The sequence below is a fragment of the Panthera tigris genome, chromosome E2 (assembly GCF_018350195.1).
Source record: "Panthera tigris isolate Pti1 chromosome E2, P.tigris_Pti1_mat1.1, whole genome shotgun sequence".
Classification (NCBI taxonomy): Eukaryota; Metazoa; Chordata; class Mammalia; order Carnivora; family Felidae; genus Panthera; species Panthera tigris.
In genome coordinates this window covers 61,540,954-61,551,880 of record NC_056674.1, presented here as the reverse complement: position 1 = coordinate 61,551,880, position 10,927 = coordinate 61,540,954, and positions in this window count along the sequence as shown.

Below are 10,927 nucleotides of genomic sequence, written 5' to 3'. Positions count from 1 at the left end.
GAGATTATTTGTTCTAGTTCTCTGACAAATGTTTTTGTTAGTGTGATAGGGATTTCATTACATGTGTAGATTGTTTTGAGGGGTGTAGACATTTTAACAGTATTTTGTGCTTCCCATCCATGAACATGAAATGTATTCCATTTCTTTGTGTCCTTTTCCATTTCTTTCATCAGTGTTTCATAGACTTTAGAGTACAGGTCTTTCACCTCTTTGGTTAGGTTTATTCCTGGTTTCTTGTGGTATTTGTGAGCCTGTCAATGGGATTGATCCCTTACTTTCTCTCTGTGTTATTTCATGATTTGTGTTAGAAATGCAATACATCTATGTAGCTTCATTTCTGTATATTGTGACTTGTGGAATTCATATATCAATTCTAGCAATTTTTAAGGGAATCTTTCATGTTTTTTATAGAGCACATCATGTCAGTTCCAAATAGCGAAAGTGCTACTTCTTCCTTGCTGATTTGGATGCCTCTGATTTCTTTTTGTTGTCTGAGTGCTGTGGTTAGGGTTTCCCATACTATGTGGAATAACAGTGGTGAGAGGGGTCATCCCTGTTTTGTCCCTGACCTTGGAGGAAAAAGTTTCAATTTTTCCCCATTGAGGATGAGATGAGCTGTGGGTTTTTCCTAGATGACCTTTATTATGTGCAGGTAGATTGACTCTCAATGTACTTTGCTGAGGGGTTTTATCATGAATGGATGTGACATTTTGTCAAATGGTTTTCCTTCATCTGTTGAAAGCATTGTATTGTTCTTATCCTTTCTTCTATTACTGTGGCGCATCATGTTGATTGATCTGTGAATGTGGAACCACCCTTGCAGCCCAGGAATATATCCCACTTGATTATAGTAAATGATTCTATTATGTATTGTTGACTTTAATCTGAAGGTATTTTAATAAGAATTTCTGCATACATGGTCATCAGGCTATTGGGCTGCAGTTTTATTTAAAAAAATTTTTTAACATTTTAAAAATGTTTATTTCTTTCCTTTGAGTACATAAAAGCGAGGGAGGGGCTCAGAGATAGGGAGAGAGAGAATCCTGGCCATGCCCCACACTGTCATGGCAGGGTCCAACATGGGACTCGAACCCACACACCGCAAGATAATGTCCTAATCCGAAATTAAGAGTTGGACAGTAAACAGCCCGAGCCACACAGGCGCCCCGCCAGTTTTCGATTTTAGTGGAGGTTTTATCTGGTTTTGGTATCAGGGTAATGATGGCCTCATAAGATGAATTTATAAGTTTTCCTTCTTTTTTATTTTTCATAATAATTCGAGGAGAATACACATTACCTCTTTCTTAAATGGATGGTAGAATTCATCAGTTAAACCATCTGGCCCAGAACTCTTGTGTTGGGGGGAGATTTTTTTTATTACTGATTTGATCTCTTTCTGTTTTCAGATTTTATGTATCTTCCTGTTTCAGTTTTGGTAGTTTGTGTGTTTATAGGAATTTGTCCATTTTTCTCAGAGTGTCCAATTTGTTGCATATAGTTGTTCATAATATTAACTTCTAACTGTATTTTTGTGGTGTGGACTGTTATTTCTCCTTTCTTATTTGTGATTTTATTTATTGGAGTCCTTTCTCTCTTCTTACTGAAAAGTCTGCCTAGAAGTTTTCATGTTGATTACTGTTTTAAAGAACCAGCCCGTGGTTTCATTGATTTTGTCTAGTGTCTTTTTGGTTTGAATATACCTTATTTCTGCCTGAATCTCTATTACTTCCTTCCATCTGCTGTTCTTCTTCTGATATGTGACCTAGAATATGATCAACTCTGGAGAATGTCCCATGTGCGCTTGAAAAGAATGTGTACTCTGCCATTTTAGTATGGAGTGTTCTAAATATATCTGTTAAACCCATCTGGTCCAGTGTGTCATTCAAAGCCATTGTTTCCTTGTTGATTTTCTGTTTACAGCTTCTGTCCATTGATGTGAGCGATGTGTTAAAGTCCTCTACTATCGTTATATTATACAAAATGAGTTCCTTTATGGTTGTTGTTAAATATTTATATACTTGGTGATCGCATGTTGGGTGCATCAAAATTTACAATCATTGGATCTTCTTGTTTCATTGTCCCCTTTAGTATGAGATAGCGTCCGTCTTCATCTCTTGTTATAGCTTTATTTATTTATTTATTTATTTACTTATTCATTTATTTATTTATTTATTTTAATTTAAGTCATAGTTGACATACAGTGCATTCTCGGATTTGGGAGTAGAATTTGGTGATTCATCCTTTACATACAATACCCAGTGCTCATCACAACAAGTGCTCTCCTTAATACTCATCCCACATCTAGCCCAGCGCTGACCCATTTCCATCCATCAACCTTCGGTTTTTTTCTCTAACATTAAGAGACTCATGTGGTTTGTTACCACTCTTCTCGTTTCCTGCCCCCTTCCCGTGTTTTCATCTCTTTTGTTTCTTCAATTCCTCATGAGTGAAATCATATATTTGTCTTTCTCTGATTGACATATCTCACTTAGCATAATACATTCTAGCTCCATCCACATCATTGCAAATGGCAAGATTTCATTCTTCTTGAAGTTGAGTTATATTTCTTTGTATATACATATGTTTGTATATATGAACGTACACAAATGTACATATGTATATATGTGTATACATACATACACACACACCACAACTTCTTTATACCTTCATCAGTTGATGGATACTTGGGCTTTCTCTATAGTTTGGCTACTGTTGATAATGCTGCTATAAATACTGGGTTCATGAAATGTCACTATTAGGTATTTACCCAAAGTGTACCAAAATAGAGTCTCGGTTTTAAAGGTTATTTTGCCTGATATAAGTATTGCTACTGGCTTTCTTTTGACATTGTTGGCATAATAAATGTTTCTTCATTCCCTCACTTTAAATCTGAAGGTGACTTAAGTCCAAATAAAGCTTTGTAGGCAGCATCTAGATAGGTGTTGTTTTTGTTTGTTTGTTTGTTTTGTCCATTCTGACGCCCTATCCAATGTCTTATGATTGGAGCATTTAGTCCATGTACATTTAGAGTGATTATTAATAGGTATATATTTAGTGCCATTCTACTAGTTGTTTTGCCATTGTTTCTTGATGTTTTCTCTGATCCTTTCTTGTCTGTAACACTTTTAGTCCTAGATTTCCACTCTAAGAGCACGATTTAAATATTCTTTTCTTTTGACTGGTAGTACATTTCTTTACTTCTTTTTAATATTTCTTTTTTTTTTTAATTTAAGCCCAAGTTAGTTACTTTATAGTGGAATACGGTTTCAGCAGTAGAATTTAGTGATCCATCAAGTACAAAATATACCCAATACTCATCCCAAGTGCGCCCGTAATGCCCATCACCCATTTAGCCCATACCCCTATTCAGTAACCCTCCTGGAACCCTGAGTTTCTTCTCTGTATTTAAGAGTCTCTTATCATTTGACTCCCTCTCTGTTTGTATCTTATTTTTGCTTTCCTTTCACTATGTTCATCAGTTATATTAAATTCCACAGATGAGAGAAATCATATGATGTGTGTCTTTCTCTGACATATTTTGCTTAGCATAATCAAGTCCGGTTCCATCCATGTTGTTTCAAATAGCAAGATTTCATTCTTTTTGACCGCTGAGTAATATCCCATTGTATGAATATACCACATCTTCTTTATCCATTCACCTGTCAATGGTCATTTGGGCTCTTTGCATAATTTAGCTATTGTTGATAATATTGCTATAAACATTGCAGTGCATGTGCCACTTCAAGTCAGCGTTAGTGTATCCTTTGGATAAATACGTAGTAGTGCAATTGCTGGGGCCTAGTGTAGTTCTATTTTTAGTTTTTGTGACGAATCTCCATACTATTTCCAGAGTGGCTACACCACTTTGCATTCCCACCAGCATTTCAAAAGCGTTCCCTTTCTCTGCATCCTTGCCAACATCTGTCGTTTCCAGAGATGTTAATTTTAGCCATTCTGATAGGTGTGAGGGGATATCTCATTGTGGTTTCGATTTGTATTTCAGTGATGACAAGTGAGATTGAACATCTTTTCGTGTGTGACCAATCTGGATGTCATCTTTGTTAAAGTGTCTCTTCACGTCTTTTGCCCATTTCTTCACTGGATTATTTGGTTTTTGGGTGTTGAGTGATAATTTTTATAGATTTTGGATACTAACCCTTTATCTGATATGTCACCTGCAAATATCTTCTCCCATTCCATTAAGTTTCCTTTTAGTTTTCCTGATTGTGTCCTCTGCTATGCAGAAGCTTTTTATCTTGAGGTCCCAATAGTTCATTTTGGTTTTTATTGCCCTTGCTTTGGAGACATGACAAGCAAGAAGTTGCTGTGGCCAGGATCAAGGAGGTAGATTGCCTGTTTTCTCCTCTAGGATTTGATGGTCCCTTTCTTACATTAATATCTTTCATCCATCTTGAGGTGTGTGTGTGTGTGTGTGTGTGTGTGTGTGTGTGTGTGTGTGTGTGTGTGTGGTTTAAGAACATAGTCCAGGTTCATTCTTCTCACTGTCCAGTTTTCCCAGCACCATTTGCTGAAGAGACTTTTGTTTTTCCATTGGATATTCTTTCCAGCCTTGTCAAAGATTACTTGGCCATATGTTTGAGGGTCCATTTATGGGTTCCCTATTCCATTCCATTGATGTCTGTGTCCGTTTTTGTGCCTGTACCATACTGTCTTGATGATTGCGGCTTTCTAATACACCATAAGGTCCAGAATTGTAATGTCTCCAGCTTTGTTTTCTTTTTCAACATGAATTTGGCTATTTGGGGTCTTTTCTGGCTCCCTACCAATTTTAGGGTTGTTTTTTCTAGCTCTGTGAAGAATGCTGGTGTTATTTTGATAGGTATTGCATTTAATGTGTCGATTACTTTGGGTAGTATTGACATTTTAACAATATTTGTTCTTCTCATCCATGAGCATGGAATGTTTTTCCATTTCTTTGTGTGTTTTCAATTTCTTTTATAGACGTTGTATGGTTTGTTCCTTTATTATTTTAATGTTTGTTTATTTTTGAGAGAGAGAGAGAGAATAAGAGAGCACATGAGCAGAGGAGGGGCAGAAAGAGAGAGAGAGGGAGACACAGACTCTGAAGCAGGATCCAGGCTCTGAGCTGTCAGCACAGAGCCCATCACAGGACTCGAACCCACAAATGCAGGATCATGACCTGAGCCGAAGTCAGCGCTTAACTGACTGAGCCACCCAGGCGCCCCTCTATTGTTTTAAGTGTACTGATCTTTTACCTCTTTGGTTAGGTTTATCCCTGGGTATTTTATTGTTCAGTGCAGTTGTACATTAATCCTTGATTTCTCTCTGCTGACTCATTATTGGTGTGTAGAAATGCAATCAACTTCTGTATATGATTTTATATCCTGAAACTTTCCTGAATTCCTGTATCAGTCCTAACAGTTTTTCCGTGGAGTTTTTGGATTTCCATGGAAAGTATCATGTCTGCGAAGAGGGAAAGTTTGACCCCTCCTTGCCAATTTGGACACCTTGTATTTCTTTTTGTTGTCTGTTTGCTGAGGTTAGGACTTCCAACAGTTTGTGGAATAAGAGTGGTGAGAGTGGACATCCCAGTCGTGTTCCTGACCTTAGGGGGAAAGCTCTCAGTTTTTCCTCATTGAAGATGATATTAGCTGTGGGACTTTCGTATCTGGACATACTGATATTCAGGCAAGATCTTTCTATCACTCCTTTCATGGGTGCTTTTTTTCATCAAGAAAGATGCTGCATTTGTCAAGTGCTTTTTCTGCATCTAATGAGAGGATCATATGGTTGTTATCCTTTCTTTTATCAATGTGATGTATCGCATCAGTTGATTTGCAGATATTGAATTGGTTGTGCATCCCAGGAATAAGTCCAATTCATTGTGGTGAATAATTATTTGTATGTATTGTTGGATCCGGTTTGCTAATTTTTGTTGAGAATTTTTGCATACAGGTTCATCGGGGAAATTGGTCTGTAGTTTTCCTTTTTAGTGGTGTATTTGTCCAGTTTGGACTCAGGGCCAAGCTGGCCTCATAGAATGAGTTTGGAAGTGGTCCTTCCATTTCTATGGCCATGACCTTATCTTGTTCTTTCATTTGGGATGCCTTCCTCTTGTCTTGGCATTTTGGCTGAGTATTTGCCTTCTCTGTGTTACAAAAGCTCATTATGTTACCTGCCTGTGAGATGAATGGCTTTATGAAGAGGAGATCATCTAGTGTCCAGGGCCTGACACATCAGGGAGTGTCTGTGGTGTGTGTGTGTGTTCTGGCTGCACTCTCCTTCAGGCCAGTTGTATGGGCAATGTATGGTCCTTGGCCAGAATGTGCTGGGTTTTATCTAGGTCTGCTCCAATCTGCTTGTTAAAGGAGACTTGAAACGACTGCCACTCGAAGTGAAGCCCTGCAGAACTGTCTGGTCAAGAGAGGTGGTGTGGTCATGGGCTTCCGCTGGTTCTGGGGAAGGGGACACCTCCATTGGGACTGAGGCAAGCCTGATTGACCTAGAAGGCCAGTCTCACCAGAGCACAGGAATGTGGGGTTGGTGTAAGCATCTTAGGCAGCCAGTGTGGGGATTACCTTGTTTCCAGCAGATGGCTCTGTGTTTATGCTGTGGGAAAGAGGAGGAAAATGGCGCCACCTACCTCCTCTGTCGTAGCTCCTTTGTCCCCTCATTGTGAACACTGCCTCTCAGGGATGCTTTCCATGATGAGTGTATAATCTCCCCACTGTGTGCACAAGGTGATGTACAGATCACTGTTTCCATGCTATCTGCCTGCAAGTTGTTTGCTGTCTTCTCTCAAGGAGTAGGCCAGTGCCCTCAGGGCTGTATCCCAGCCAAGCCTGCTAAGTTTTGAAAGTCCACATTCTCGGGGTGCCTGGATGGCTTGGTTAAGTGTCTGACTCTTGATCGTGGCTCAGGTCATGACCTCGTGGTCGTGGGATTCTCTCTCTCCCTCTATTCCTGCCCCTCCCTTGCATGTGCTCTCTTTCTGTCTCTCTCAAAATAAATAAACTTAAATTTAGTGGCATGGAATACCTTATTTAGGCAAGATTTCCTCCCTGAGGGGAATCGCAGGGGTCTGTCAGTTAAATTTCCAGCACTGACTAGGGAATTCTTTACTGCCTGGTTAAAGGTTACATTCCTACAGGAATGAAATTAGGTTCAGTGACATTGGGCCTTAACGTAAGTAACTCCATGATGGTGCTGTGAGTTTTCTTAACATTCCAAACCCATATTTCTACACATCAATTTTTTAAATTAAAAATATAGCCCTAAATAATATTTTAGCCATCTACTGCTGGCCTGATGATCATATCCTATAAAACTGTGACCATCACCTAATCATAGATCAAGATAAACTCTGTGGCTCTAAGATTTTTGTGACTCTAAGTTACATTGATGTATGTTACTAAGATCTTTGTGAGTCTAGGTTACTGCTGGTCTTCTGAAATCTTTGACCCAGGGACCCCAGCGAGGTTGCTGAGCCATCACTTAGGCACAGAAGCACCCTTTCCAAGTCCCCTCTTCCTAAAGCCTTGTCTTTCCCTCTGGTTCTTCTGGGTCATACCGTTTTGCAGGTCACATGCTGTGATGGACATCCCCTCATAAAAACCTGTTAAAGTGGACCACAGAAAGCTGCTTGCCTGTGACTGCCACTTCATGGTCACATCTTTTCCTTTTGAAACCCCTTGAACACCCTATCATTCTTCCAGTCTTTGAATATCTCTTTGATTTGGAAATATTTCATTCTCTTGTATTCCTGCTAAAATATGTGTGAAAATATTAAAGCAAGGATTCTTTACAATAAGTGAGCCAGTCACAATGATCCATCTGTCCGTGTGTATATATGTTGTTTTTTTTTTTGACAATGTCCAGGCATGATGTGAAGTACGTCCTGTAAAATCTGAGTATCATTCCTTATCCAGGATAACCAGCATTATGGAGAGCCATTCAATGACATGCTCATTCAAGATCAGAGAAACACTTAATTTACATACCACATAATACAGTGATATATACATATGTTACTATCTTAAAATATGTAAAGTAGATGTTTCTATGAAGTGCATGTCATGCATTCAGTTTTCTGCACCATGAATGCTATTATTTAAATTAAACAATAGTAAGAACAACAAGAATAGGTACATGTCCATCCCTAGTAACTAATACTAGAACTAGTCACATAATATTATGTGTTGAAAACATAAAACCATGATTACTAATAATCTTTTCAATCGTGATGGGTTTCTAGTAACCAGAAAAATTGGGAAGATATTATTGAGTCTCCACATACATCAGAGTGTTTTCTGACTATTGATGTCCTGTGAGTTGATACATGATCACAATAAATATACCGAAGAGATATGGTAGTATTAACTAAGGTTTATATTTGTATTCAAATTGCTTCGGTTTTAACCTCTTCTGTCCCAGACTCATCCCAGCTGTCACATTACAGTCATCCTGTCTCCTTAGGCTCCACTTGGCCATGACGATTTTTAGATTTTCCATGTTTTTCATAATCTGCAAAGTTTTGAGGGTACATTTGTTGGTTGGGGTATGTCTAACGTTTGTTCAGATGCTTAGGTCAGAGTTACTGTGTTTTGGAGCAGAAGATCCAGAGGCATAGTTCCATCCATAATTATCACTTCACATAAAGGTTGTTTATTTGAAGATTGGGGTCTTTTGTGGTTCTGTACAAATTTTAGGACTGTTCTACCTCTATGAAAAATGTTGTTGCTATGTTGATGGCGATTGCATTAATTGTGTCAGTTGCTTTGGGAAGTATAGACATTTTCATGAAATTTGTACTTCTGATCCATGAGTATGGAATATCCTTCCATTTCTTTGTGTCATCTTGTATTTCTTTCATCACTGTTTTATAGTTTTCAGAGTATAGGTTGCTCACCACTTTGGTTAGATTTACTCATAGATATCTTATTATTTGGTGTACAACTGTAAATGGGACGTTTTCTTAATTTCTCTTTCTACTGCTTCATTATTGTTGTCTAGAAATGCAACAGATTACTGTACAATGATTTTGTATCCGGTGACATTGCTGAATTCATTTATAAGTTCTAGCAGTTATTGGATGGACTCTTTAGGGTTTTCTTTTTTTTTTTTTTAATTTTTTTTCAACGTTTTTTATTTATTTTTGGGACAGAGAGAGACAGAGCATGAACGGGGGAGGGGCAGAGAGAGAGGGAGACACAGAATCGGAAACAGGCTCCAGGCTCCGAGCCATCAGCCCAGAGCCTGACGCGGGGCTCGAACTCACGGACCGCGAGATCGTGACCTGGCTGAAGTCGGATGCTTAACCGACTGCGCCACCCAGGCGCCCCAAGGGTTTTCTATATATAGTGCATGTAATCTGCAAAGTGTGAAGGTTTCACTTCTTCCAGATTTTGATTTGTTTTTATTTTATATTTTATTTTATTTTATTTTATTTTATTTTATTTTATTTTTATTTTACTTTATGCTGTTTTGTTTTGTTTCATTTTGTTTTGTTTCATTTTGTTTCATTTCATTTCGTTTCGTTTGTCTACTGGCTGTGGCTAGGACTTCCAGTAATTTGTTTATTAAAAGTGGTAAGAGAAACTTCCTTGTCTTCTTCCTGACCTTACAGGAAAAGCTCTCAGATTTTCCCCATTAAGGTTGATTATAACTGCAGGATTTTATTTTTTTTTAATATATGAAATTTATTGTCAAATTGGTTTCCATACAACACCCAGTGCTCATCCCAAAAGGTGCCCTCCTCAATACCCATCACCCACTCTCCCCCCCCCACCCCCCATCAACCCTCAGTTTGTTCTCAGTTTTTAACAGTCTCTTATGTTTTGGCTCTCTCCCACTCTAACCTCTTTTTTTTTTTTTTTTCCTTCCCTTCCCCCATGGGTTTCTGTTAAGTTTCTTAGGATCCACATAAGAGTGAAACCATATGGTATCTGTCTTTCTCTGTATGACTTATTTCACTTAACATCACACTCTCCAGTTCCATCCATGTTGCTACAAAGGGCCATATTTCATTCTTTCTCATTGCCACGTAGTATTCCATTGTGTATATAAACCACAATTTCTTTATCCATTCATCAGTTGATGGACATTTAGGCTCTTTCCATAATTTGGCTATTGTTGAGAGTGCTGCTATAAACATTGGGGTACAAGTGCCCCTATGCATCAGTACCCCTGTACCCTTGGGTAAATTCCTAGCAGTGCTATTGCTGGGTCATAGGGTAGGTCTATTTTTAATTTTCTGAGGAACCTCCACACTGCTTTCCAGAGCGGCTTCACCAATTTGCATTCCCACCAACAGTGCAAGAGGGTTCCCGTTTCTCCACATCCTCTCCAGCATCTATAGTCTCCTGATTTGTTCATTTTGGCCACTCTGACTGGCGTGAGGTGACATCTGAGTGTGGTTTTGATTTGTATTTCCCTGATAAGGAGCGACGTTGAACATCTTTTCATGTGCCTGTTGGCCATCCAGATGTCTTCTTTAGAGAAGTGTCTATTCATGTTTTCTGCCCATTTCTTCACTGGGTTATTTGTTTTTCGGGTGTGGAGTTTGGTGAGCTCTTTATAGATTTTGGATACTAGCCCTTTGTCCGATATGTCATTTGCAAATATCTTTTCCCATTCTGTTGGTTGCCTTTTAGTTTTGTTGGTTGTTTCCTTTGCTGTGCAGAAGCTTTTTATCTTCATAAGGTCCCAGTAATTCACTTTTGCTTTTAATTCCCTTGCCTTTGGGGATGTGTCGAGTAAGAGATTGCTACGGTTGAGGTCAGAGAGGTCTTTTCCTGCTTTCTCCTCTAAGGTTTTGATGGTTTCCTATCTCACATTCAGGTCCTTTATCCGTTTTGAGTTTATTTTTGTGAATGGTGTGAGAAAGTGGTCTAGTTTCAACCTTCTGCATGTTGCTGTCCAGTTCTCCCAGCACCATTTGTTAAAG